Below are 6,000 nucleotides of genomic sequence, written 5' to 3' on the forward strand. Positions count from 1 at the left end.
TATATCTGGACATAAGATGATAGGCCATTCGGTCCATCGAGTCTGCTCCGCTATTCAATGCAAGTTGGCATTTATTTATTCAGTCACTGAGATACAACATGGAATAGGCCCTTCAAGCTGCACTGCCCAGCAACCCCAAATTTAATCCTAGCCTAACTGTGGGACAATTTACAATGACCAATTAAGCGACTAAGCAATATGTCTTTGAATTGTGGGAGGAAACTGATGCACCCAGAGAAAAAGATTCCATGGAGAGAACATACAGACTCTCTACAGGTAACATTGGAACTGAACTCTGAACTCTGACCCCCAGAGCTGTAATAGCATCGTACTAACTGCTATACTACCGTGACATCCACTTAATTTCCATATAACACCCCATTCTCCTGCCTTCTCTCTGTAACCTTTGATGCCCTTACTAATCAAATACCTATTAAACTATACTATAAATATACTCAATGACAATCTCCATAGCATCTGTGGCAATGGATTTTACAGATTCATCACCCTCTGGCTAAAGAAATTTCTCCTCATCTAAAGGGATGACTTTTTCTGAGGCTGTGTTCTCTAATCCCAGACTCCTCCACTAAAAGAAATGTCTACTCTGTCTAAGCCTTCAATATTCAGTAGATTTCTATGATATCCCCCTTTATTCTTCCAAACTCCAGCAAGTACAGGCCTGGAGCCATCAAATCAAACCCTTTCATTTCCGGGATTAATCTCATATACCTCCTCTGGACCCTCTCCAATGTCAGCATTCCTTTCTTAGATGTGTGGTCCAAAACTCCCCACAATACTTCAAATGTGATCTGACTTATAAAGCCTTAGTACTTCATCCTTGCTTTCATATTTTAGTCCACTGGAAATAAATGCAAACATTGCACTTACCTTCCATATTACTAACTCAACCTGCAGGTTGACATTTAGAGAAACCTGCACTGGGGCTTCCAAGCCTCTTTGTGCCTCTGATTTCTGAATTTGCTCCCTGTATGGAAAATAGTCTTTGCCTTTATTCCTTCTACCAAAATGCATGCCACACACTTCTCCATCTGCCACTTCTTTGCCAATTCTCCTAATCTGTCCAAGTCTTTCTGAAGCCTCCCTGGTTCCGCAACACTACCTGCCCCTCCACCTACCTTTATGTTATTTGCAAATTTGGCCACAGAGCCATCAGTTCCCTCATCCAGATCATTAACATATAACAAGAAAAATTACGGACCCAACACCGAACCCTGTGGAACATCACTGGCCACTGACACCAGGAAAGACCCCTTATTCCCATTCTTTGCCTTCTGCCAATCAGCCGTTCTGTCCTTCTGTACTACCACAGGCTCTCATCATGTTAAGCAGACTTCTGTGTGGCACCTTTTCAAAGGCCTTTTGAAAGTTCAAGTAAACAACATCCACTGATTCTCCTTTGTCTATCTTGCTTGTTATTTCCTCGAAGAATTCCAACAGATTTGTCAGGCAAGATTTCCTCTCTGCCAACTCTGGTCTATTTTATCATGTGCCTCCAATACCCTGGATCTTCATCCTTAATAATGGATCTAATATCCTGGCAACCACTGAAGTCTTGGCAAACATTGAAGTCAGGCTAATTGGCCTATAATTTCCTGCTCTTTGCCTCTTCCCTTATTATAAAGTAGACTGACAACTGTAATTTTCTGGTCTTCCAGAATCTAATGATTTTTGAAAGGTTACTAATGCATCCACAATCTCTCGAGCTACCTCTTTCAGAACTCTGGGTTTTAGCCCATCCGGTCCAAGTGACTTACCTACCTTTAGACCTTTCAGCTTTCCAAACAGCTTCTCGTTAGTAATAACAACTGTACTCACTTCTGCCCCCAACACTCTCGAATTTCTGGCATGCCGTTGGTATATTCCACAGTGAAGACTGATACAAAATAACTTACTGAGTATGTCTGTCTTTCTTTATGTCCCACTACTACCTCTCCATTGTCATTTTATGCCATTTTCAGTGCCCACATTTGCCTCTCTTTTACACTTTACATATCTGAAAAAATTGTTGGTATCCTCTTTAGTCATATTGTCTAGCTTATCTTCAAATTTAATCTTTACTCCCCTTATTGCTTTTTTGGTTGCCTTCTGATTGTTTTTAAAAACTTCCTAATCCTCCAGCTTCCCACTAATTTTTGCTAATACCGTATGCCATCTCTTTTGATTTTATACTGTGTTTGATTTCCCTTGTCAGCCACGATTGCCTCATCCTCCCTTTAAATATTTCTTCTGAGGGATGAACTGATCCTGCATCTTCTGATTTACTCAGCCTTAGTCAAATCCTCTCTCATGCCTCTGTAGTTCCATTTATTTCATTCTAATACTGATACATCTAATTTTAGCAGGATGAATTCCATCTTATCATTATTCTGTCATGGTGTGCTGTCGGAGGACTGTGCAGGACCCCCAGGAAGACTTGGAAACAAGAGGTTAGACATTGGACTACCGACAGAACCTCAGAGGAGCAACTGATTGACAACATGAGCCAATTCATTCTCTCTGACACAAAGACCCCAACCCCAAGGCACTGAATGAGAGTCCTCTTTAAATAATCATAGAATGCGGGAAACATGTGCCAGCCACAATTAACTTGACAAAATTAAGCCAAAAACACAAGGGCTTAATGACTTTAACTAAAATATTGACTAATAAACACAGGTGTTGAAAAACCCTAGCAGCTCAACACTCTATGGTAAGCCACAGGGCTCGTGACAATGAACATGGTCTCCTTGAGGGTCCTTTACCTTAAGCTCCCTAATCAAATTTGGTTCATTACACAACCAGTGGATTCAAGCACAAGCTGCTGCAAATTATAAGAGAATTAGCCAGGAACTAAGAATAGTTAATTGTGGCAAGTCCACATCAGACATGTGGAGGGTGTTTAAAGATAAATTGTACAGAGTACAGGAAAGGTATGTTCCTGTTGAAGAAAGGACAAAGATGAAAAGATTAGAAAACCTTGGGTGTCCAGAGAGATGATGAATTTAGTCAAGATGAAAAAGAAAAAATATGTAAAGATTCAGAAGTTAGAATTAAATGAAGCATTTGAGGATTATAAAGAACCCAGAAAAGAATTAGAGGAGGGAATTAGGAAAGCCAGGAGGGGCAATGAAGGGTTACTTGGCAAGAAGGGTTAAGGTGAATCCTAAGACATTCTAAACATACATCTACAGCAAGAGGAGAGCTAGGGAGAGGGTAGGACAACTCAAAGATAAAGAAGGGAACATTTGCATGGATGTGGAGAATGTGAGTGTGTTCTTTAATGAGTACTTTGCTTCAGCATACAATATTTGCTTCAGAAAAGGACATGGAGGACCAGGAGATCAGTGCCGAGCATATAAATATGTTAGGGAATTTGGAGGTCAAGGAGGAGGAAGAGTTGGTCCTCCTAATGAATATTAAGATGGATTTGTCCTCGGGGCCTGATGGGATTTACCCCAGGTTATTGAAGGAGGCAAGGGACGAGATTGCTGGGGCTTTGACCAGTATCTTCATGTCCTCGCTAGGCCCAGGCAAGGTGCTAGAGGACTAGTGAGTGGCTAATGTATCTTTTTTTAAGAAAGGAACAAAGGAAATTCCTGGGAACTCTAGAATGGTGAGTCTCACGGCATTTGTCAGGAAATTGCTGGAGAAAATTCTTAGGGATGGGATAGATGAGCACCTGGAAGCCCATGGCCTCATTAGGGAGAGCCGCATGGCTTTGAGTGGGGCGGGTCGTGTCTTACCAACTTGATTGAGTTTTTTGACAAGGTAACAAGATTGACGAAGGCAGGGCAGTGAGTGTTATCTACATGGATTTCAGGAAGGCATTTGACAAAGTCTCTCATGAGAGACTAATCCAGAAAGTTAAGATACATGGTGAATTAGCTGTTAGGTTTCAGAACTGGCTTGTGGACCTATTTGAGCAGGAGGTCCATAATTAGTGGTGTTCCACGGGGATCTGTGCAGGGACCTCTGCTGTTAGTCATGTATACAAATGACCTGGACCAAAATGTAGAAGGGTGGGCTAATAAATTTGCAGATGATACCAAGATTTGTGGAGTTATGGATATTGCAGAAGACTGGTAAAGAATACAGTATGGTATGGATCTGTTGCAGTTATGGGCAGTGAAATGGCAGATGAAGTTTAACCCAGATAAATATGATGGTTTTGCACTTTGTTAGGACAACGGCAAGGAGACAGTACATTGGTAAGGGTAATATCCTTAACAGTGCTGTTGAGCAGAGAGATCTTGGGATCCAAGTTCATAGCTTCTTGAAAGTGGCTACACAGGTCGATAAGGTGGTTAAGAAGGCTTGTAGAATGCATGCTTTATTAGTTGAGGTATTGAATTCACAAGTTAAGAGGTTATGTTGTAACTTCTTAAAACTCTGGTTAGGCCACATCTGGAGTACTGTGTACATTTCTGGATGCCCCACTACAAGAAGGATGTTCAGGCTTTGGAGAGGGTGCAGTAGAGTTTTACCAAGACGCTGCCTGGTTTAGAGGGCAAGTGCTATCATGAGAGGCTGGACAAACTTGAATGGTTTTCTTTGGCGGGGCAGGAGCTGAAAGGAGATCTGATAGAGGTTTATAAGATTATCAGAGGCTTGAGTAGACAGGGAGTATGTTTTCCTCAGGGTAGAAATGTCTAATACCAGAGGGCGTGGATTTAATGTGAGAGGGGGTAGGTTCAAAGAGGGCAATAGGAGTAAGTCTTTTACTCAGAGTGGTGGATGCCTGGTATGGTGGTCGAGGTAAATATATCAGAGACATTTAGATAGGCACATGAGTGTTTGGGTTCTTTTTAAATAACTGTTCAGCTCAACATTGTGGGTCAAAGAGCCTGTTCCTGTGCTGAATTGGTCTATGTTTATCTATGTTTAGAAAGCTATCTCATAGGCATTCCACAAATTCCTTCTCTTGGAATTCACTACCAGCCTAATTTTCCCAATCTACCTGCATATTGAAATTCCCCATGGTTATCATAACATGGCCCTTTCTACATGCATCCTCCATCTCCCATCCTACTTTGTAGCCCACATCCTGGTTACTGTTCAGAGGCCTGTATACAACTCCAATCAGGGTCTTTTTTAACCCTTGCAGGTTCTTAACTCTTAAGGGTTCTACATTGTGTGATCCTATGTCACTTCTTTCTAAGGATTTCATTTCATTTTTTTTTAACCAACAGAGCCACTCCAGCCCCTCTGCCCACGTGCCTCTCTTTTCAATATGATGCGTATTCTTGGATGTTAAGCTCCCAGCTGTGATCTTCTTTCATCCAAGACTCAGAGGTGTCCACAACGTCATGCCTGCCAATTTCTAACTGCGCTACAAGATCATCTGCCTTATTATGTATGCTGCATGAATTCAACTATAACACCTTTGGTCGGTATTCACCACCCTTTTGTCTCCACGTCACCAGAAGTTAAATTCTTAACCCTTTCTACACTTTCTGCTTTACTTTTTATTCTGGAGGCAGGAGTAACATCTCTTGTGCTCTCCTCCCCTTTTAATTTATCCATAATTTTCCAAGCTGTTGAACTAACCATCCACTCCTGCCCCCACACACTTAAGACTTAATAATGCAATTCACCAGGACCCTGATCCCAGCATGCTTTAGGTGGAGCCCATCCCATCCTTCTCTAATACTGGTGTCAAACCCACTTCTCCCACACCCATCTTTGAGCCACACATTTATCTCTCTGATCTGATTGAGCATATAGCTCAGATAATATGCAATACAGAGATTATTACCTTTCTGGTTCTGTGTTTTAATTTAGTCCCTAGCTGCTGGAATTCCCTCAGTAGAACCTCGTTCCTTATTTGTCCTATGTTGTTGGTACCCACATGGACCACAACAAATGCATCTTTCACTTCCCACTCCAAATGCCTCTGCATCTCAGATGAGATGTCCTGAATCTGGGCACCAAACAGGCAACATAGCCATCAGAACTCTTGCTCCTTGTGACAAAGAATTGTGTCCATTCCCCTGGCATGTT

This window comes from Hemitrygon akajei, chromosome 10 (assembly GCF_048418815.1).
Source record: "Hemitrygon akajei chromosome 10, sHemAka1.3, whole genome shotgun sequence".
Taxonomy (NCBI): Eukaryota; Metazoa; Chordata; class Chondrichthyes; order Myliobatiformes; family Dasyatidae; genus Hemitrygon; species Hemitrygon akajei.